This window comes from Mercenaria mercenaria, chromosome 3 (genome assembly GCF_021730395.1).
Source record: "Mercenaria mercenaria strain notata chromosome 3, MADL_Memer_1, whole genome shotgun sequence".
NCBI lineage: Eukaryota > Metazoa > Mollusca > Bivalvia > Venerida > Veneridae > Mercenaria > Mercenaria mercenaria.
The window spans coordinates 29605158-29631117 of NC_069363.1; positions in this window are offsets into that span (position 1 = coordinate 29605158).

The window sequence follows — 25960 nt, forward strand, 5'->3', positions numbered from 1 at the left end:
GTGTTTGTTTGTCCTCGTTACTTAATGGCAATCACCAGTTACCACGTAATATGGGGTATTTTGTTTTATCTTTGAAGCATCAAATAAGAGTTATTGCTGACATTTTGTCTTATCCTTTTTTTATGTTTCGGAAATACCCGGGACGTTAAGCACTTTCATATGTCCATTCTTCACCATTTACACATGCAGTCTACCTAATAAGCCAAATATATTTGTAGAGTTTAGAGTTAAAGCAAATGTAGAACATATTTGTATAGTTTTATATTATGAATTAGATTTAGCCTGTTGAGCCTTTAATTCCCATACCGGGAAAATATTTCACAGAGATTCCTTATTTTTCTTTCATTCTCTGCAATGGCACTCTCATTATGGATTTGAATTGGTCACATCATTATCTAGTACATTGTCTGGGAAAAGCGCGAACTGAAATCATTCATATAAAACCGGTAGGTTAATATCTTTATGAGGCTAAGCTTATTTGATAAAAGAGCAATCTGGGCGCGCCGCCTAATAGCGTCTTCCTACGTTAGTCCCTTCACACGCAATCAGAAATATCTTTTGTGCTCGGTAACAAAGTCTAATTGAGTGTCAATTCATTTAAAGGAAATTATATGCAATACTGGAATAGACATATCGCTTTTCCGTTGATTGTTCATAAGTAGATTATTGATTGAATGGTGTTCTAAGCTGCAGTAATGAAATCAAGCTCATTTCTATAAATGAAATTTTGCTCATTTTCCAGTTCTTGAATTACAATCACGGTATTAATTAGCCATTTATGAATTCATCTGAAGTAAATCAGAAGGCTGTTTGAAAACTGGTGTTATACTAATAGCACAGTATTCTGCACAAGCTCAAGCGATGTTTATGTTCACATAAGATGAATCAAACAAACCTGTGAGAAAACAATATTTTTAACGTCGTCGAAAAACATATGCTGCACGAAAGCACTTATGAGTACTTGTTCACTGCTGTGGAAAAGTCTTTCAAAATTGGAATGAAGGCTTTTAAAAAGTCAATGTGACTGGAGTAATCGATCTAACATTCAAATTTCCTTTCTGTATAATCGGATTTCCAATATTGCTATTTTTTCCACCAGTCTATTTTTATTTGAACCAATCTGTCAGCGTTTGGCTTAGAGGGACTGGACTCCAGTTTCATCATATTATGAACATAAGAACATGAGCGTTTGTTTCTAAACTAACTTAAAATGCGAAATCAAAAAAAAATCATGCCCGCGTCGGGAATCGAGCCCATGCCGCCGTGGCAATAAAATCTTAAAAAGAATACGGTCTTCACAATGATTAAATATAAGCTTCATTATTCAGGCACCAACGCTTCAAATTTTGGATGGAAAAATAAGAAAAATAACTCATTCTCATGGGTTTGCATAACATATATTCGTTTTGCTTCATTATCTTATTTGTTTGCAAGGTGCAGCAATGAGAATGATAAAACCCGTTATAATTGAATATCGCGAACTGAATCCCAGGTTAAATAGAGATCTTTTCAACTTCTACTTTCACTTTCAAAATGTTGAAAGCAAATCTCTGAGGTCGTCTGAGCGTGACCCTCTATGGGCTGTCTTCAGATCCAATAAGTAGCGTTAACTGGAGATTAATTTAATCAGAGTGTTTGTAAGTAAAAGCTATGACGGTCTATTTGATGTTGATGAATTCCTGTCACGATTATAATATATTTAATAGTATACTTTGAACTATTTTAGTGTCCGTGATCACTCATAAAATACTTCGTTTAAGGAATAATAAAATCTGTAAAAAGGTCCTTTGGAAGCAAAGAATGCAATCAAGCAGAACAATAGCAGACTCGGTTCGACTGAGTATGTTCATAAGAGGTAAGTAATAGAAAGAGCATTGAAACTTGAGGGTAAACAACTTGTACGAGGGGGCGTAGCCCCCGAGTATAAATCGTTTACCCGAGAGTTTTAATGTTCTTTCTGTTTTGTATCATAGCCATCCATATATGGTAGTTCAGTAGGCGTTCCTGATTGCCATACACAGCAGTTCAGTGAGTACTTAAAATCCTTGCTTTACAAATGTGTAAAGCTCAGGTAAAATAAACCAATGCGAGCGCAGAAAATCAATAAAAATGCACGTCGCTGTCTGCTGTTACAGACACGCCCATACACGCTGGCATACTTTCCTATCCAACAGTGCGGTAACTAGCGTGCGGGTATTTAATACCTGCACACTTTTATTTACCACACCCTGCGCTCAGTGTATAAGATTTACCTGCACCAAATTTGTTAAGAAAATACACCGAGCTATGATACAATGAAATATTTTGCACTCGCACGCCCCCTAGCACCGGCTTAAGCGGAACTGTATTAAGAATCTATTGAATGGCCTCCATGATCCCAAAGGACCAGAAAATATAACAATAATAAGATATTTTACTAATATGCATTAAATGTATGCAATTTACAACCGTTTTTAACCAGCATCTTAGATAACCCACGATGTTTTACAGCGGAAGAATACAACACCGACCGTTATTCTACCACAAAAATGTGATCTAGCGATCCATATAGATCATACTCGTGTTTCAGGCCCGAGCTGGCCAGAGCCATCAACCTTTTGTAAGCAAGCTGTCATGCATGAACTATTTTGTTCCTGAAGCGAGATTTTAACCCCACATCGGTGAGAGAAAAGTTGTTCTAATTCAACGACCTTAACCTCGCAGTTATGCATGAAGGTCCCATAAATGTGTTATTTCTTTTGAATATAATGACCATAATAGAAAAAGCATAATATAAGCACTTTAGACGTTGCAAACATGAAAGAGTGCTAAATTAATGAGGTAAAACAATAAGTTAATTAATAGGTTGTTACATATATATCATTTCGTAATCAAAGAAGGGCTGGGGCTTTGTACAGTATGTGTCAATCTTGGCATTCCTGTTTGCTATTCCATGAAAATATTTTTTTTATTTATTACATGAGATTTTATATAAATCTACAGTTTGACTGGTCTTTTATAATGTACTAAAATAAAAAAAAAAGTGGAAACCACAGGTCGCCCAACATTACATGAACAAAAATATTGCAGGCTCGCTTGATTGAGCCTGTTCATGGACGGTAGTGAAATTCAAGCTACCGTCCACGCCCTCTAGCCCCGGGTTGAGCAGAACTCAACATTTACACATGTTATAAGTACTAGAATATAATTTAGAGACATTCACAGATGTATTCATACGGCGGTGCACATAGAACTAAAAAAACTGGAATTTAGAGAGGGGATTTGTGGCTACGGAGCCCGCACACCACAGAAACTGCAAAAAGACAAAATTAAAAGACATGCCCCATATCCTAGGGGTGATTAAACAAAACAAAATAATAAAATTATAACTTGAAGATGGAATTTTTATTTCTTATATTCATGGAACATAAGTAATAGTTATTGTTCGAGGAATAGGTCTGCATGGTGTTTATAGACCTATGCGAGAATGATAACTGACTTACCTACATGCTCATCTGTTTTAATCAACAGTCCAGATTAGTTTTGAGTTCGTAATATGTAATCATTAAAAATAAATAATAAGAGAAGGAACAACACCATGTGCTGAAAATTGTCGGGTACTACTAACATAACAAAATGCCCAACTTGCTACGTACCTGTAAATATGTTTGTCAACAATTCAGACATGACATTTGTATGTCAAGAACAACCCGTGCACATTTGTAATTCATGAGAAATTTTAGTCTCTTTCTGAGGTCAGCCATGTGTGTCTAGTAAATTGTTCAAACACATCATTTTATAACATGAAGTCAGGATTCGACGGACGGCATTTTATCAGTTTTAGGAAATTTTGTCGAAAAATTTAGTTTTTTCCTTCGCTACTTAAATAATAAGGCACTGTCTCAATCGAGAATCGATCCGACTTCAATTCATCCCATAACATTTGAAAAGTACTGTCTAATGACTGCGGCACGGACCAAAGGACACATTTTTCGATTGTAAATATCTCATTCGGTATATCGCATGTTACTATAGAGGAATAGATCCCGATTTTCGTCGTTTCGCGCAGGGTCGATTCCCTATCAATCTAAAGGTAGGTTTTGGAAAAAAATTTGTACTGATGTGCAAGACGTTGCGGTTCGGACAAGTTATGTGGATGCTTAATAGGCACAAGGAAAGGCGTATTCTACCAAAAATCCGAAGTCAGACGCTCTGTGCACGTGTCGGAAGTACACATTTTTTGATTCGATAGTATATATCTCATTCGGTATATCGCATGTTACCGTAGAGGGATCGATCCCGATTTTCGTCGCTTCGCGAAATCGGTAGAATCGATTCCCTATTAATTGCCGTTTACACAGATTAACATATTACTGATATATCAGTTAAGATGAAATGAAAATATTAACTATATAAAATGTAAATGGTAGCACTTCTGTAGAGCTACTGAAACTTTTGTTTTTCTGTTGTTCTTGCACACTATATAACCCTGATCGAAGTTAAATTATCCAACTGATGTACTATACCTCAATCAGGAGATGTGCCCAGTCTCATGGATCGGGGTATGACATAACAGTAACATTACAAAAGGAAAAGCTTTGGTCCATATTTTCAGGTTCAATATGACGACACGTTTTATGAATATTTGGTTTAAACATATTTTATTAGCGAAATGGTTTACAAAATACGTATACAATCAACAAAATTCGCAAAAACGCTTAGGATAGGATCGAAAGCCTAAGGCTTATATAGATCTTTCCCTGTATGAAACAGTTACACATTCAGGGTAGTATATGAGATTACAAATAGTCATTTTTCATAAATGTCATGAAGTAATAATAATTATTATAACTGTAGAAAAGTGAAAATAATAAGTGTGAGACACAAAGACTTGACGAGAATGGGCAGATGGTTAATTTCAAGTATTATTCAAAACGTTTAGAAGACTCAATGAACCTATAGACTAATTTAAATATTGTAGTATTTGTATCATCTGTAAGGTAAGAATTGCCATAGAGTAATAAATCAGTAGTAATATCAATATCCGAAGCAACTGAATTTACACCATCCAGTAGAAGTTTTCTTTCATCAATGTAAAACGGACAAACAGAAAGTAATGAAAATTCGATTCCTCACTTCCGCATTGGCATTGAGGTGAATCCACAATATTCCTGGCAAATAGATGCGCATTCAATGCGCTACATTCGGTACGCAAGCGGGTATGGAGAATTTGAAGTTTTCTTGGACCGAGAAAAAAGTAAGTGGGGACTTGTGGTGGCTTATTTATATTACTTAGAAGGTTCTTGAATATATTCAAGGACGGGGCATTTCTTAATTCATCAGGTAATGAGTTCCAGGCTGTAATTGTAGACGGAAAGGAGTTGTAAAACAAAGACGTTTTACTTGCTATGGAGGGGATACACTCTGGATTACGTAAGTTATATCTGGGTTCACTAATTCTCGTAGGGATAAGAGAGTTTAGGTAGCCAGGGACAAGAGAATACTGAATTTTGTAAAACAATGTGAGTTTGTGAATATAACCTCTATTTTCAAGCGTTTGCCAGCCTGTTTCATGATAAAGTTTTTCAAGTGATACTAATCTGGTTGTACCTGTCACGATTCTTGCCGCTTCCGTCTGAATTTTGTCGAATTCTTGTTTTTCATATAAATAACAGTTATCAAATACAACATCACTGTATTCCAAAATAGGTCTTATGAAAGAAAAGTAAATTGTTTCTAATGACTTTCTATCAAGTTTGAATTTGACTGACCTAATAACATTTACTCTACCCCAAGCTTTGTCAAGGATATAATTAAAATGTGCACGCCATGTACAATCATTAGAAAGAAATAGTCCTAAATGTTTATGTTCAGTTACTTCAACAATATTCTGATCTTTCATGACTATTGGTGGATGAAATGGTTTGTTATTTTTTCTAGATATTATCATAGAATTTGTCTTTTGGGCATTAAAAGTAACTAGCCATGTTTTAGCCCACAATTCTATTTTCTGTAAATCACTATTAAGGATATTTGCTGCATGAATAGGATCGTCCACTAATATCGACAAGCTGGTATCATCAGCAAAAAGTCTTATATTTGCTTGAATATCGCGCACAATGTCATTAATATAGATTAAAAATAGTAGGGGACCTAAAACAGAACCCTGGGGAACTCCTGCTTCAATTTTGACCGACCTTGACGATTTACCATTAAGTTGTACTTGCTGATATCTATTCGCCAAATTATTTTCAAACCAAGAAAGAACTTTATTTGACAGTCCAATTGCCTTAAGTTTTAAAAGTAGTCCCTTGTGCCATACTTTATCAAAAGCTTTGCTGATATCACAAAATACAACGCGCAATTCTTTACCAGGGTCCACAGCTTCACAAAATTTATGATATAAATATGTCAACTGGTTAGTTGTAGAATCGCGAGGTAAGAATCCAGACTGGTACTCTGTAAGAATGTTATTATCTACTAGATGGTTAAAAATATGTTTGTACATAGCACGCTCAAAAACTTTACTCATGGTAGAAAGAAGAGAAATTGGTATATAATTTGAAACCAGTGATGGATCGTCCTTTTTATATACAAGACATACATTTGCTAATTTCCACTGAGTAGGAAATATTCCTTCCTCGAGAGACTTATTAAAAATACAGCTTAAAGGAACACTCAACTTATCGGCTCCTTCCCTTAGAATACGATTGTGTATAAGATCGGGACCAGTAGCCTTTCCGAGTGGAAGCGGCTGCAAAATTGGAACAAGTTCATCAGGTTCAAAATGTATATTACATAATTGGGTATTAATATTGTAGTGAGGTGGTTGGGGATCAACTTGAGAATCAGCGTTTAGTTTTGTTTGCGCAACAAAGAAGTTATTGAATGCATTGGCCTTTTCAACATCATCCTGCAATGTATCTGAATTAACTTGTAGGGGTGGTATGGAATTAGTACAGCTTGGTGACATAAATGCTTTAATGACTGACCACCACGACTTATTACCACGGTTATTTAATAGAGAGTCTATAGCTTTATCCGAGTGTTGTTTTTTTGCAAGTTTGATATCCGATATAATTTGGTTGCGTAATGTGCGAAATTTATTCCAGTCAGAAGTAAGGTTTGTTAAACGAGCACGGCGGTATAAGCGTTTACGTTTGCGGATCAGACATTTAATCGATGATGTTAGCCACCTAGGTTCATGTGGATTTATACTCACGGTTCGATTAGGTATAAATCTTTCACAAAGGTCGCGTAAATACGAAGTAAAATTATTCACCCAAACATTAATATCCTGATTGTACAAAGCATTCCAATCTGTAATAGAGATCTCGCGACGGAAGTCGTTATAGTTGCCTTTGTCATAAAGCCAAACACGTCGTTTAAATGAAATAGATTTTGGTTTCACAAATTTGAAGAAAGCAAATATGGGACAATGAAAACGAATATTCTGCTCTAAAAAGGGATCTCCAACTCCACATAAAAGGAGGGAGCTCTTGTTACGAAGTAAGAAAAGATCAATAATGGATGATGAATGTTCGGTAAAGTGTGTCGGCTCATCCATACATTGTGTAAGCCCAAACTGGGTACATAAAGCAGTAAGTTTCCTAGCGGAAGTAGTATTGGCTGGATTTAAGTTAAAGTCCCCAGTTATAACTAAGTCTTCGATTCCAGTTTTGTATGCTAAGTCAACAGATTCTTCAACACGCTGATCTGTAAGAGCATTTGAATTAGGTGGACGATAAAACAAGCCAAGAAGAAGTTTCTTGTTCTTATGAACTAAAATTTCAATCCATATACACTCAATTCCAATAATTTCGAGGTCATACCGACGTTTATACGACAAGGAACTTTTCACATATAAAATAATTCCACTATAACCACCCAAGTCACGGTCTTTACGTTCGGGTAGTTGAAAAGTTGGTACAAGGAGCTGATCATTAGTAATATCAAGCGATAACCATGTTTCCGAAAAGGCCATTATGTCAAAATGAATATGAATATTTGGGTTGATAAGCCTAAGTATCTGCAGAACATAATGCAATGTCTTAAATATTCGGCATATTATATGGAGCTTAATATCTGCAAAAGTCGTTTGCAAACCTATTTTTGTAATAGATGATACATTCATATTGTTCAAACGTGTACTTCTGTTTTATTAAATAGCACCATTCATTTCCAATGTGCTACTACCGCTGCTTTTTAAAGAAGTAATATTAATATCGCACGACATTGCGAATTTATCAATTTAAAAATGTGTTTATATCACAATATCTCTGTTTAGCACACCTATTTTTATAATAGATTATACATTTATATTGTTCAAACGTGTACTTCTGTTGTATTAAATAACACCATTCATTTTCCATGTGCTGCTACCGCTGCTTTTAAAGAATGAATATTAATATCGCACGACAGTGCGGATTTATTAATTTAAAAATGTGTTTATATCACAATATCTCTATTTTGCACACCTATTTTTGTAACAGATGATACATTCATATTGTTCAAACGTGTACTTCTGTTGTATTAAATAACACCATTCATTTTCCATGTGCTAATACCGCTGCTCTTTAAAGAATGAATATTAATATCGCACGACATTTAAAAATGTGTTTATATCACAATATCTCTGTTTAGCACACTTATTTTTGTAACAGATTATACATTCATATTGTTCAAACGTGTACTTCTGTTTTATTAAATAACACCATTCATTTCCAATGTGCTACTACCGCTGCTTTTTAAAGAAGTAATATTAATATCGCACGACATTGCGAATTTATCAATTTAAAAATGTGTTTATATCACAATATCTCTGTTTAGCACACCTATTTTTATAATAGATTATACATTTATATTGTTCAAACGTGTACTTCTGTTTTATTAAATAGCGCCATTCATTTCCAGTGTGCTACTACCGCTGCTTTTTAAAGACGCATGACATTGCGAATTTATCAATTTAAAAATGTGTTTTTATCACAATATCTCTGTTTTTCTTACCTATGTTTATATTAGATGATACATTATATTGTTCAAACGTGTACTTCTGTATTATTAAATAGCACCATTCATTTTCCATGTGATACTACCGCTAAAGAATTATATATGAAATAAAAAAAAGTATCCCAGCATTATGACATGTTATGGTTTTCTTCTCTTTGTACACTGGAGTATGCTTGGCAAGATGAATGTTTTTCGTTAAATGTACCATACTAAGCCATATTTTTAGTTATCATTGTATAACAAATAAGGATCTTTTAGGTTTGTCGAAAACCAACTGATTTATTATCCTGTAAGTATGTAGCAGTACAAATGTATGTAGAACGATTCTGATAGGGCTGCCAAAACTCCAGAAATGAATTCATTCATATCCTTTCCGCAGCCTAAACGTACTAAAACGTATTAGCGTCTGATGGCCCTTTCACGCTTCCGTAGAAACAACATTTATTACACGAAACTTATTTTGAAAATATTTCTGAAATGTCTAGGTCTGCAGCTCTCAAATACGGTTATATCTTACATCTGTGGCATATACTGACACTCTCAGACAACATCAAAAATAACATTTTGAGCGATTTGATGAAGTTCCAAAATTAGCAATGTACCCTTGGTCCGTTACGGACCCCTGTGGGATTTCTGTTTATCCAGAGCTCAAATATTTTTTCATAGATTAAAAGCTGACATGCTGTACTTAAGCCCAGGTAATTTCAATTTGTAATAAAGTGCTGAAAATTGGCTCCCCAATAGCAAAAAAAAAAAAAAAGAAGTCCACGCGCATACATTTAGACGGGGTGACCCCTGCGCGTGACCCCTGACTATCTACGAATCAAAATGCGGCTTTCGTTTTCAAATTTAGCATTTCTACTTTCATTTTATTTACTTCCGGAAATAGCTGAAGGTCGAGTGACGTCATTTTCTGTGTTGTCAAAAACATACATATGACCGGCGAGATTGCATAAATATGTGCTGGCCGTCCTAAGGTTATACTATGTAAAGGTAGCGATACAAATATGTTCAGCTCTTACATACGGTGAATAAAATTTGATAAAACTATTTCAATACCATAGTTGAAATTGGATATGATTTTAATACGGAAACCCCGACGCTTCTGTTTATAGTTAATGCATATATCAAAGTAAAACTTATACACCGTTGGGACTTGTGAATATTTTCTACCTTATTGCTATTGTTACCGTTTTGTTGTTGTTGTTGTTTTTGAGGCACTACCGGTACTGACACTGCTCCACAGTTAAGATCAGACATAACTAATTATTCAGTAAGAGTAATCATATCTATCAGACAAATTTCAAATGAGACTGGCGTTTTTAAATTGGTAAATTGATAAAACTATTTTACAAATACATCTTTGGAAAGAAATGAATTTAAACTGCCTTTATTCCTAGAGGCTGGAAGCAAGTGACGTCACGCTTATTACTATGACATTATTATACTACGAGTGACGTTACGCGGCGAAATGTATAAATTCTTGTTAAAAAAACTGACAATATAAGAAATATAAAAAAAAAAAGATTTTACATTTTGTATAATTATTCTGGAACTACAGTGACATAACTAAAAAGAGTATTTAATTAAGATTTTTTTTTTTTAAGATTTGACTTTACATAATTCTTATGCCAGCAAAATACGTCGCACTTACTGAACCAATCGGAAAGGACCACTGAAGCGGAAGCGTAAATAACCGTACATGATCGGATTTACGTCGGAAAGGCAGCGACTAATTTTATACCTTTTACGGTTAGTTTCTATTGGAAATATTTTTCTTATTTGGAAAGTAATTGATTTTAATAGTTTCTTGATATTGTTTAGTTTGCACACTTTCCAGTTAGTATACCATATATATAATAGACGACTTTCACATTGAAGTAAGATTCAAATTCTAGAAAATAATGACTTCAATTGATGTGCACTGCTGTACTAAACCATTTTTACGTAATGTTTCAAACATACAAGACATGCTTTAGTTTTGCTTTTGAGTTATACATCAAGTAAAATAGATGCTGGGACTATCCAGTTCTTCCAATAAGGCTTCGGTCGAGCGAAAAGAAGACATTTACCTTTCAGCCGATTTACCGGCTTGTGTTATATATATTGCCGCAAGTGAGTAATCGCATGGACTAAAAGATTGCAATACAAAATTGTATTTCTAAAAAGAGTTCTGGTGGCAAACCGCTAGGTGAGATAAGATGTGATTTCAGTACTTTCGATTTTGTTTAATAAGCTATGAAACCCATACATGCACATAAAAAATGGTATTACATTACATATTAGAAAAAGAATCTGTTTTTAATACAAAAAAGTGGCGTCTTGAAATTCTCAATTGAAAAATGTTGTTGATTTTATGTAGATGTTAACACCAATGCCTGGAAATGCACAATGAAGTAATTAAGATTTCCGCAATAAAACTAAAAAGAAAATGAAATGTAGCTGTCACGTTGTTATATGACTCAAGTACTATATTTTGACTACTTCTCAAGTTACATTGAATAGTCAAATTCAATTTAATCGATTAAGATGAGTTTGGTCCAGTTGTAAAGGTTGAGGCTGCTCAATTAGGGGGCTGTGGTTCGATTACCACTGAGTTCAATACCAAACCTGATATGACATCGGTACTGGTTTTCCAAAAAGTGACCTCTAGAGTATTTCAATAACGCTTGAAGCTGGGCCGTTATAAATCAGTATAAGTTTACCATCTTTGTTCGTTAATCATCTTTTGAGTGGTTATTTCGTGCGTCGAAAGACTACTAAAGTATTTTATTCAGTACACATATTTATTTCAGTAAATATTGCAAACTTATAATAATGATTTTTATAAGATATTAATTTCCCCAAAAGTTTTAAGAACAATTTCATAACACAAAAAGTTTTAATAAGATAATATTTACAAAAGTGTTCCCAAAATCATAATAGCTGACATTCTTTATCTAATTGAAAAGCTAGCGAAACAGATGAATGTATTTTTCTATCTATCTACCATTTATTGTTTTAGCTCAGTTGTGTTACAGCGTTCTAGTCTGTTTTAGCATTAACTTGTACTGGGCTTTATAAAGACAGATGAGTACAACTGTAAATGGGTCCTAACCAGTAACCTCGATGCATCTTGATCTTAAGCCCTGTTGCATAAAAAAAAAAAAAAAGAAACGTGATATTTATGTACTTAAGCTTGGCGATAGATGTTGTTATTCAATTTAAACTTATGAAAACATCATTTAAATTTAAATCATAAGTATGACTGTGGAATATTTCCTAGAGAAAATAAATGCTATGCCACATTCTATTTCAATACAGTTGTCATATATCTCAATATATATCCCGCTAGCAGCAGAAATGCATATCAAATATCAAAAACGATAAATAAATATGACAATAATCTAAGTGATTTGACCCTCATATGGGTTGATGATTGATCTCAAATGAGGAGTTAAGGGCCATATGCAAGGATTGGACCGTATCAGATAATATTATATGCCATCGAATTACTTGCATCGAACTAATGTAAATCTGGTTCTTATCACTCAGACTAACAAATTACTAGTACAGTTAAATTTCTAGCCAACTGCTTTCTCATATTTAGTTTTTGTTTTATTGAATATTTATACCGATGTGCTGCGGTTTACCTCAGAAGTGACAAGTAAATTTTATGAGTCACTAAAAGCTTTTCGTTTGACGAACAAATGATATATTTGTTTGTATTTATGCTTAATTAAAGTCCATAGTCAAAGTCAAGAAGATTGACAGTAGTTTATACAGAAGACTTTCTTGTTCAAGAGGCGTCATGTCAGGTGTAGAGCATCCCTTCACATGTGACTTTCATGTTAGTTATTTTAGTCGGAGGATCGGAAAATCGAACTCAGGAACTGACGATTCATGAACACGCAAATATTATTAGATATTATTATTGAAACATTAAAATTATTGGTCTTCGTGATGGCTTTTTACAGTTTTCGTCTAGACATTTAGTCCGTCCATAACGCGTGATTCAGTCTGGTCACCATGTACAAAATAAAAGGTAACGATAGATTTTCTAGAAGCACAGAGCACTCAAAACAAGCCAAAGAGCCACACATCGCAAAGTAGGCCCGCAACAAAATGAAACTGTAACTGAAAAATATAGCAGACCGTTTGCTTCAAAAATCCAACAACAGTTACATTTTAACATATGTGAAATACAAAAATGGGTAATGCTAGCTCATCACAGTGAAAAAAGCATCGAACGATGTTTTTGCAAATTATTTTAATTTTTAAGTACTGAAATCTTGAACTGCATGTAACGGGTAATTGTTATACAACATCGGGGAAACCTTAATTTATTTTTGCAGTTCATTATGGTATACATCTTTGCATCGCTAGCTACCAAACTAAATTATTTGCCATACTGATATGGGCTATTTCAAACGTTGTCACAAGAGTGTCATTACATGCTATAACTATCTGCAAGAATGCCGTTAAGAGTATATAAACATTGCACTCCTGAGAGAGTGAATTGAAAAAAGTCGAAAACTTCCTTATTTCTAAATAAAACATATAAATGTGAGCACGCATTTTCTTAGTTAGATCATTTCCTATCCGATTATCAAATTTTGTTTTCTAAAGTTTTGGTACGGAGAGCAAATCATGAAGAAAAGAAAAATCACACATGCATGAACACTAGGAAAATGATTAAGCCTATTATATGTATGAACGTTTCGTCAAAATTGATTGTTGTAGTCTTTTTTAATCAATGTGAACGTACCATATCACCAACGGGAAATATCAAAAATAAGATCACACGTGATATTAAGTTCTGATGATATCACATAACCAGAAAATATAATAAAGATTTTGTGCATGAGATATGAAATCACAGAGGAATATAACATTATTATCCAAGTTAAACTTATGACAAGGCATTTGGGCATTTATATGAGAGTTAATGATATACAATATTTCTTCAGTGCTATGCAAGTTTGAGAAAAATTTAGTTTAGCCACATAATTTTTCAGTGTATAAAGTATATTGTATAGAAAAGGAATACAAGTATGCAAACATGAAAAACTGTCTTATTTCAGATACAAGTTTCACTGTGTGACCTCATTTTACCCAGAAAACATTTTCCAGTTACGTATGAGAAATTAAATCATATCCTGATCATATTCTTTGCATTTGCAAATGTGACATATGTGTTTGTAAAAAAAATTCTCTGCGCCTTTATAGTGTATTTTAATCATTCTCATCATCTCGAAGGGCAGATACTACTATATAATTATCATTGTTTTGTCTTCGAAGTCTGAAGTCTGTCTGTCCATCTATCTGTCTATTTGTCTTCATAACACTTAGCACGAGTCGTTAGTACAAAGCCTAGTTGCGCATATCGCTTTTGAGTTCTGTTCGCTTTAATGTCATTAGAGTTACGGGATTTTTTTGTAAGTGCAATATATATAGGAAGACAATTTGATTTACTGACCTATTCTCGGATGTTGAAAGAGATAAACAATTATGAAGCCTAGCTTTTGATTGTGAGACCACATAAACCGCTCCGCATAACGCTTTCCGAGGATTTTAACAACTACTTCTAGCTGCTGTTGCTGCGCTACTTCTGCCGCTGCTACTACTGCTGCTTCTACGGCTACTCCTACTGTAACTGCTACTGCAACCTCTGCTGCTGCTACTACTACTATTGCCCCTATTTTCAACAAGTTAGACAAGACAGTATAAATAAAAACTATATTGGAATAAACCTCAAGGTTTGTTTACTTAACAAACATTTTCTTCCATACAGATATTGAAAGAAAATGTTTTCGCACGAAAACCTAAAAACTAATGCAGTTCCCTAAAATAATGTTTCAAATGAACCTGAAAATTATTAACAATGGAAGAAACCTGAGTGTCCGCCTAATCCACAAGCCATAAAATTAACACCAAACAACATAATCAGACATATATTTTTATCTTTAATACGATAAGTTTTCACAAAAATGAAACCATACGTTTCAGTCAAATCAGTCAAATCAGTTGTGGTAAGTATCGAAGGAGTATACATGTAACAATTATTTCCGTCTAATACATTATCACAGTTTGATTTGATCTTGTCATATATTCACTGGTCAAGGAAAGCGCCATTTTCCTGTACATTCAATACGCTAAATGTTTCACTCAATTACTGCTGGGAGTGTTAAATGACTTTCTGGTCCTATAAAATATCTTAGGATTTGAACATTAACTGGCATTGAACCATTTTATTTAGCATTCCATAACCCACCTGGAAGTTTTGAATGTGAAATCGATGAGATGATATTCTATTTTTGCTGTTCTGTTACATTACAATAGAGTAGAGGAGACTCTGTCTTGAATACAGACAAAACATTATCTATAGCATTTAATCAAATATTGGTGTGCAAGCAAGCAACTTTAAAATTTGCCGGACGAAACTAAGTGATGTTACGCTAATTCGCAATTTACAGAAGCTGGTCTCCGTTCAAATGACAGAGTTAACATTAAACACCGTTTAAGTACGTACTTTTCTTCAATTATAGCTAGACGTGCAGTTGCACACATATTTATAAATAGTTATCATCGTCCATTAAATCTCCGGAAGCGACATTTTTAACAAAGATACTGCGGCTGCAAACATATCGATCAAACAATATAGTATGAGTTAATTGAATAAGCGGTAGTATTCAATTATTATAGTCTATTGTTTAAAACCAACGATTTTATTGCTCGCGAAATCCAGAAATACTGTCCTTGTTTTCTGCTTTTAAGTTATCACAGTACTTCTATTTAACGGTTTTCTTTTATTTTATTCCATTCAATAGCTGTTAGATATCATAATCTAGTTTAAGCATTTTAGGGTCAGTGTATCTAAGACTAGTCGTTTTTCTTTCATGCCAGTTGATTTAACATTTTGTCGCATGGATTCATCTTATTAAGTAATTCGTCCTCAAGGGGAAGTTGTAACTATGTTAGTACAGAATCGAAATCGATAAAAGCTTTGTGCATAAATAACTGTTTCAACATGACGTTAAACTCATTTCAAATTATTACACTCAGATAAATGTGCTAAACATGAATCGACTATGATTATTGTTATAAGACAATTAGAATACAGTTGGTACTATAACCTTTAATAATAATTTTGTTGCCTATTCAATTAAGATACTTCTTTGAGATTACAGTCTGCATCGTTAGTTAACATATCGCTCAAACTTCCTGACCTTTTTCGACAAAGGGTACTGTAATGTAGCCTTATTTTATACTTCGACAGTGGCAAATTTACAAAACACATCCTAGAATTAATTGTATTTATACGTCTCATTCTGCCATATCCCCTGGAAGAGTTGCGGGTCGTGTCATAACAGTTATAAAAGTATTTCTGACAAAGCAGTGTTTACTGTTTAAAACTTAGAAAGGTTGTAATCATGCTTTCAAGGAAAATAATAGGAATTTTAAGAGTTTTATTTTATTATACTACTTGTTATTTTGCGCCATGTGAAAGGCGATACACTGACACGAAAGAAACTGTAAGTGACTGCATTTATTTTCATGTACATATTCACAGAATTTATCAACAGCATGATGAAAAGAATTAATGAAACATCTTAAAAATAGACAATCAGTTCCTCTAACAGTGTGGTAGCAAGATGAATACGGCAGCCGTGATGAAGAATGTTATACTGCATGTAGAGAGTCCCATATGCGTGGGTTTTAACGTGATATCACAGGAGTCATATATACCTGTTTGTTTTTACATAATTATGCAATAGATTTACAAAACACGTTTTGGAGAACACTCGTTTAGAATGTTCTGATTTTTGCAGTGACAAACAGGAACAAGTTTTTCTGATCTTCCTACGACTAAACAAATGTATTAAGATGTATTTTTCTTATGGTATTTCAAATTCATTTTATAGAATTTAATGGTATGTCTGGCTTGCAGACGTTTTCATCCGAAATTTGATATATTTGTTTGTTTGTTTTGGGTTTAACGCCGTTTTTCAACAGTATTTCAGTCATGTAACGGCTTGCAGTTAACCTAACCAATTTTCCTGGATTCTGTACCAGTACAAACCTGTTCTCCGCAAGTAACTGCCAACTTCCCCACATGAATCAGAGGTGGAGGACTAATGATATCAGACACAATGTCGTTTATCAAATAGTCACGGAGAACATACGCCCCGCCCGAGGATCGAACTCGCGACCCCGAGATCCGTAGACCAACGCTCTTACCTATTGAGCTAAGCGGGCGGGCTGAAATTTGATATAACATAAATAGAGCAGAAATATATATTATCCTATTATATAAGCAACTAATACTATTCACATGTGGCTTTATGGTCATTTTTCTGGTCTCATTTGTTACTATCCTTATTTTCTAACTACAAGTAAAACTAGAACTTCGTGACTAATCGTGTTGATAGTCATCCTTGATTGTTTTCAACCTTATTTGCTGTTTGTGGGGAAATAGCTAACAAAACAGTAGGCAGCTTGATTATTCATTTTTACTTCTTATGTAGCGGAAATAACACAGACCTTTTTGTGAACATTATTAGGACGAATAACTAGAGAGTTAATGATGACTTGTGACAATTCTGTATGATATACGCAGTCACGCAGTGTACGTGTTGAACCGATAAGAGTTCAGTCTTCCGACTAATCAAAGACAATACATTTAAGCGCTCGTATATCTTTAAAAGGATTCCCAGGTCAGGAAATACTTCACATGGAGTTTTTATACAATAATTCAATTTAAGAACACGCATGCGAATATCATTTATACTAAATCTAAAGGTTATGTGTATTTACGAAATAACAGTTAAACCAGAAAAATACTTCAATAACAAAACTACAGAGGTACCAAGAAACTAACTCAATGCATGTTATTCTGTATTTACACAGATATAGTTTGAACAATAAAATAAAGAGAAAATGAAGTCAAACTTTGAATAACAAAAGCCTCTTAAACAACCCATTGCCAGGAAAGGCTCTACAACCATGACCTGATATATATAACTTCATTGCTGTCTGCTTCAAGAGCGAACATACGCCGTTTACTAAACAGGATGGTTTGTATATTCAAGTAGCTAAACTTATCTCACAATATTCATCAAGTCATCCCAGTCCGCAGTCTGATATTGTCTTACTACGGTACTTCCCTCCACACGCAAACGCTCAATTAGCGACTGCTTTGTGCAAATGTAGAACTGAGTACTTCTTCCGGAAACTGTTAAATTGAACAGCTAAAATATTATTTTCTGATACTTCTCATTAAGCTATTTGAACATTATAGCAAGTATTTACTCTCAGTTATATACGTGTTGTTCTTTAAAACAGACCAAACACAGTGAACGTCAATTTAAATCTTACTGAATGCTCCGAAATGCGTTTTATATGGAAAGCTGGTATGTATAATGCTATTTCATATAAATCTGCAATCTTCACACTGATGTCTATAAAAGCATTCAGTTACTGCATAATTCCCCATTTAGATGTTTGCTAAAACCGGATAGATAAACATGCCCACTTTACAGTTATTTCTGCCAATTCAAGAAATGTTAAAGAGTTATACCACCGAGATTTAGGTTTAATATAGTCTTATATATATATATATACAATCCTGGGCCTCCTGTTCCTATACTAACTGAAAACGGATAAAAAGTAATTATTGTACACTCTTCGAACAGTCAAATTTACCTTTGCGAACAAATGTGTTTTAATATTCCTGGAAATAATAAAATAGTTTCAATATTAAATGAATATGAATTTCATCTAAAAGATGTGCGATGATAGTGCAGTTCGTATTATAATAAAGTCAATATTGAAATTTATTCCAAGATCCTTTGGAAGCACTGAATGTAACCAAGCAACGGCAGACTCGGTTTGATTGAGTCTGTTCATTAGCGGTATGCAACACCCCTCTCGGACCCTAACACCGACTTAAGCGTAACTCTGTTATCCATAAACATTGAATGGACTCCCTGATCCAAAATGACCAGAAAATACAAGACCACTGAGTCCAAGTACGGAAAGACTTATTACAACCGTCGCGGAGTACTCCAAGACTGTTGTAGTGACAGTTACTAAAATCTGTGAAAATGTCCGCTGGAAGACTAACTTGATAACATTGCAGAATTGATTACAGTAAAACCTTGCAAATTGAAACTATGAAGATTAAAACTCATTATTATGTAGTTTTGATTATTTCTTTGAAGTAAAGAACACAACCAAGAAAATTTTTAATATACCGGATTGACCCAATTTGTTCAGGAGATGTAACCTCTCAAGTCCTCTAGCATCGTCTTTAGCGTGATTCTGTTATAAGGTTTTGAATTCACTGTGATCAAAACAATCGCTTATTGTTTTGAAGAACAATAACATTAAAGATATATTTAGCTTTTTCAATTAAGATATGTCAGCATAAATAAGTAACTTAGAATATAAAAGGTATACACTTTTTGATACTCATTTGAACTTATTCCGTTCTAATACTCAAGTTTCACGTTTGCTGAAAATAAATGTATGCATATCAACATATTACATGCAACATTTGACTGGTATTTTCTTTTGATTAATAATTACTGCTAATTTGTCAGCTTAATATATCTTATCCAATCCAAAACGATGAGAGTTTTTATTTATGATAATAATGTGCTTTAACAAACAAAAAATATCAAAAAATTGTTTGTCAGAAATTTCAGTTCAGCTGATATAAGCCTTTCTGTTATAATCAGGTGTCAATTTATTTATACAAAGTTATATGCAGTACTGGAACAGACATACTGCGTTTATCAATGATATTTCTGTTGACGGCATATTAAGAGATTATTGATTGAATAATGGCAGACTGAATATGCTGTAATATACAGTAATGCAATCAAGCTCATTTCTGTAAATGAAACTTTCCTCCCTTCCCAGATCTTGAATTGTAATCACGGTGTTGTTAACTAAATCAGAAGGATATGTCATACAATAATTCAAACAAACCTGTTCTTAATATGGACGAAGAAATATTTCTAACGTTCCATAAAAACATAAGCCCCGAAACTAACATAATAATGATAAATGCATTTTAGTATGTATATGTAGCATTCTGTCAAATTCAGCATGTTCCTGTCGCATGATAGGTAAGAATGGCTGCCTAAAATATTTATGCCTCGAAAAGAGACATTGAAAGAAGCGAAAAGGAGTAAATTTACCGGGTTGTGTTTAATTAAGTGTAGCTTTCTTATGTTAAGATGAACGCCTTTCTTTCTTTTTCATTGTGGGAATATAAGTCTCTGAAAATTTGACATCCCGAAAAATGTCGAGAAAACGTTGTTAAACTAGAACTGTCACAGGAGTGACTCATACCCCCACCATACGGTCTTGTCACAGAAGAATGCCAACCATAAGGAATCTTAAAAATACTTTGGAGTACTTCATCCTGGGCTTCCACATATAAGTAATACTAGTATAATACTAGTATAGTAATACTAGTAAATATATTAAATCTCTAATATTAGAGATACACTAAAAGTGAATACAAAAAAATGTCTTACGGACCCATGTTACCACGGAAAAATGTTTTTACTTTTTACATAGGACTTATAATAAAAAAGTTAGAAAAATACCTAAAATATTGAAAATCTAAAAATAGGATTTCTAAAAATAGACTAATTCCTGGAATTTAAGGGAAAGAAACTCAGTACAAAGGTTAAAAAAAGGTTACTTCCCTTTGGCTCTAAGCCAATCAGAATGAGATATAGTGAAAATACATCAAAATTAACCTTAAATTCTAGGTAAAAGGGGACACAATTCAAGAAGAATAGTGTCAGAGTTATGCATCTTGTGTCACATGATGTGGGTGATGAGGTGGAACATCTATTTTAAGTCTGAATCAAATCCATTCAGTAGTAATTGAGATATAGTGAAAATACACCAAAATCAACCTTATATTCTAAGTAAAAAGGGGCATAATTCATGAAAAATTGGTGTCAGAGTTTTGCACCTTGTGTCACATGATGTGGGTGATGAGGTGGAACATCTATTTTAAGTTTGAATCAAATCCATTTTGTAATAATTGAGATATAGTGAAAATACATCAAAACCAACCTTAAATTTAAAGTAAAAGGGAACATAATTCATAAAAAATTTATGTCAGAGTTAAGCACCTTATGTCACATCATCTGGGTGATGAGGTGGAACAACTATTTTAAGTTTGAATCAAATCCATTTTGTAATTACTGAGATATAGTGAAAATACAACAAAATTAACCTTAAATTCTAAGTAAAAAGGGACATAATTCATGAAAACTTGGTGTCAGAGTTATGCACCTTGTGTCACATGATGTGGGCACATGATGTGGGTGATGAGGTGGAACATCTATTTTAAGTTTGAATTAAATCCATTCAGTAGTAACTGAGATAAAATGAAAATACATCAAAATCAACCTTAAATTCTAAGTAAAAAGGGGCATAATTCATAAAAAAATGGTGTCAGAGTTATGCACCTTATGTCACATGATGTGGGTGATGAGGTGGAACATCTATTTTAAGTTTGAATCAAATCCATTTAGTAATAACTGAGATATAGTGAAAATACAACAAATTTAACCTTAAATTCTAAGTGAAAGGGGACATAATTCATGAAAACTTGGTGTCAAGAGTTATGCACCTTGTGTCACATGATGTGGGTGATGAGGTGGAACATCTATTTTAAGTTTGAATTAAATCCATTCAGTAGTAACTGAGATAAAATGAAAATACATCAAAATCAACCTTAAATTCTAAGTAAAAAGCGGCATAATTCATAAAAAAAATGGTGTCAGAGTTATGCACCTTGTGTCACATGATGTGGGTGATAAGGTGGAACATGTATTTTAAGTTTGAATCAAATCCATTTGGTAATAACTGAGATAATAGATTTCGGGACGCGACGGGACGGGACGCGACGCGACGCGACTCGACGGGACGCGACAAAACTGACTCCTATATACCCCCCTCAAACATGTTTGGTGGGGGTATAATAAGTGGATTTTTATCAGATAAGGAGCAAACGGATTTATTGGTGTTCAGCCTATAGTGTTTCGATATACAAATGAGATTTAAAAAACTTATTAGTAATACTTGTGCCACATTATAAAAAGCGCTGTAGGTACGCTCTTTGATCAGTAAAAAGGCCTGTTATTTACAGGTGTCCGATTTATCTGGAGCCTTTTCAAATGGACAAAAAGCTTTGTTCTATTTTCAATAGAAATATAAATAATACCTTTTTTAAATAAATTTACTGCCACTATGACATAAACTTAGCTCACGTAACTGCAGAAGATTGAAGCAGAGCTGGCGTTGATTTACTTATTACTGCCTTACTGTACAAGTTCTGCCGAAGTCCTAAAATGACTAATTTAAATCCGAAAAAAACACCAACTAGCCATTTAAAAACCGTTTTACTTGATTAATTTAATGTCTATTAAATACTTTGGCGATAAAAACATTATTTTTGAATTAATTAATCAAATCATGTAGACATGCTTAAAAGGTAAAAGGTAAAGTATAATTATATCAGGCGTCGCTTTGTGAAACAATTAACATACTATTTCTAAAGCTTTTAAGCAAGCATAATTTAAGGACATGTAAAACCAGTTATATCTTACCCCCAGCAATTTTCTGCAGGCAATCGTTATAAAGTGCCTAGCCCAAGGACACATCGCAATAAAGTAGTCTGGTTGAGGATAAAAATGCTAAAATTCGTGTTATAAAGAATAAATAAACATACAGATTAAATGCTTAACAACGAACACACAGACAATGGACAACCTTAAATGCTTGCTATTTCAGGTTGAGTAAAACCTCGCCGCACTCCTGGGCTATTCATCGGGTTGTGTTAAATTAAGTGTAAGTTTCTCATGTCAAGGTGAAAACCTGTTTTCTTCTTTTTTCTATAGTAGCGATATAATTGTTATGGGATATAAGTCTCTGAAAATTTGATATCGGATGAATTTTCAGCAGACAGGATAGTCAATGTCCTGTGTCATACATCACACTTATTATTATTAAACACTGAAATACAGACGGCAGAAGATATATGAAGATATATAACCGTCAGACAAAAAACAAACAACGAGATTAATTAGTCCAAATAGATAGAGTGCAAAGAAAGCATATCAACGCTTGTGCCAAAAATATTTAAATACTTAGTTGTTCTTTATAACATACAGTTTGTGTGATTATATTTCCAAATTTTGCAGCATTATATTAGCTAACTAATTGAATCAGAAGTAAATAGGTTTGCTATATTATTTATCACAATATTTTGCGTACTACTTAAAGATCTAAATGTTGAGCAAACTTCTTACAACGCTATAGAAAACCATGTTAACAGGTTGCTTTCTTATCTTTTCATGTTTTCATTGTACAACAGTATTATAAAATGGATAAAATGGCTGACATCATATATTTTACGCATAATCGTATTTGTTGTTGACGCTGACTCACAATTAGGGTCGGGGGAGGATTCGCTTCCTGACCAAAGACGTTAAAATTGTACGAGTACTTTCCTCGCTCGGCGCTCAGCAGTAAGACGATCGTTCTATGACTAATCAGCTCGGTGTCAGTATAATGTGACTAGGTGGGGTATCTTGTCACGTCTTTACTGCCTAATATTTCAGTGAGGCAGCGCTATAAAGTTGGGCATTGTGCTCACTGCTACAGTAGATACCGTCGTATATATAACTGAAAAAAGAAAAGAAATACTTAACACTAACAAACATACTATCAAGGGTAGGAACGTTCTTCAAGCGCACATAGTACAGTAGTACAGACATTGTGTACAAGAATCAAACATCGCTCCGACACATTGATTTGAAAAAAAGTCTACACCCTAGACTAGAAATGTTATAGAGCTAATGACATCAAATACTCATTATTTTATTGATACAAAACAAAAATTTAACAGACAACCGTTATAACACTAAAAGTTTCAAAAACACAGCCCCTCCAAATCGAAACTCTAGGACATAGTATTTATTTGTGTATTTATGATACGTTTTTACGGTGCCCCTAAAGTGACATGTTACACACATTTTTTCCAATTAGGCAATGTGAGACTTTTTTTTATTTCGTTTAAACGAAATAACTTATTTCGTTTAAACGAAATGATTTCGTTTAAACGAAATGATTTTGTTTAAACGAAATAACTATTTCGTTTAAACGAAATAAAAAAAAGTCTCACATTACCTAATTGGAAAAAAAGTATGTAACATGTCACTTTAGGGGCACCGTATGTTTTCACCAAACAGTTCATTTTGTTTTCTAAAAGCTATTTGATTTCAATGATATTATTTTGACGTAGATACGATATCAAGCGTGTTTTGATATTCAAGTGGATTCAGAATACTTGGTTAAGAGGAGAATCACTTGTAAGATATTTTATTAATAACAACTTCAAAGTGATATCAAAATACAATATTTTTTGCAAATATAGTTTTCCTTATGCCAGAAACAAGCTCATATATAACCATTAATATGAAGCTTCTTTTACAAAAAGCTATTTTTTTTTAGATATTATCGCAAGAGGAAGATACGAAGCCGAATTTGACAGGATTCATTTCCCAAATGTGAGAATATTTTTTATTAAGAGCAAGAATATATATATTGTCTAGACGAGAAAAATACTTGTAATTACGATATCATTTTCTAGTAATGACGGGATAACGAGCACTTTTGTCTCTAGGCGAGTTTGTTTGACTTGCTACTTTTGTATAAGCGATACATTATATCATTTAAATTAGAGATATATTAACCTCTGTTTTGATTCTCAAGGCCATAGAGTTGTCTCCATATCGTTCATAATATATCAAAGAGCAAACCGTATATAAACCCTCGCACGAGAGAATTGGGATTTCATAGAAAGAACATAACTACCATGATCTATAATTTCGTTTGCACAGCTGCCATTGTGATGTAAAAAATAAATACTTTATGTTTAAAACATATCTCCGTACAGATTTATGGTACTTCAAATAGTGTTCTCCCTTATTAATGTCTTCAACAATCTCATTGTTCGTTGATATATGAGAAACCATAAAGAGGGTAAAAGCCTATAGCAGTAGACATCATCAATGGTCGTTTCAGTGCTGAATTGATAGGTTACATATAACATATAACTTTCAAACAGTTGTACCTTCCACGCAGAATGATACTGATATAAAAACGTTACACAAACAATAAAGTACATGTTAAAACAGAAATATGTCTTTACAGCAACATTCAGGTATCTGGTTTAACCTGAAACAGAATATGTATATGTTTCTGCTAATGAACGCTAGTTGTACCTGCGGGTCACATATAGACGTTCTGTTCTTATAGTGATAGTGACAAGTGATTCATACCATGTCAATCTAATTTAAGAACTCTGGAAACAATTACGTTTCATTTTCAACCACTGAACTAAAATTAATTAGAATTTTCATATAATAGTTCATGACATGATAAATCAGGTTTTTTCGTTTATGTCGTGTTGGGCGACCTGTGGTTTTCCACTATTTTAATTTAAACAGAATATCCTAAGACGGTGGGTGGACTAAAGAGTTATGGAAAACGATTTCATATAAGCACCTAGTCAGAAGAAAAGAAAAATGAAATACGACGTTTCACTGGCTACTCTTTAGAAATTTACAATAACGTCAGATTTCGGTTTGATCACATTTGTAGAATAACTCGTTCAGATGCGTCATAATTAATCACTCATGCCTTCGACCTTCGTGATTAGATTACTACGCATCTGAACTCAAAACCATTTTTATTTTGCCACCAAAGCACGCAAAACTAAAATCTATTCCCCAATGTTGTCTATGTTATATCAATGCAATGGAAAAGTAAGCTGTCAAAGTTAAAGTCTATACAGGATAACACAGTCATGCATCTTACAGTCCTGAACTTAATTTCTTTGATTTTTTTTCTCATATCTCTAGATATGTCGCATATATATAGCAGAGATTGTTTT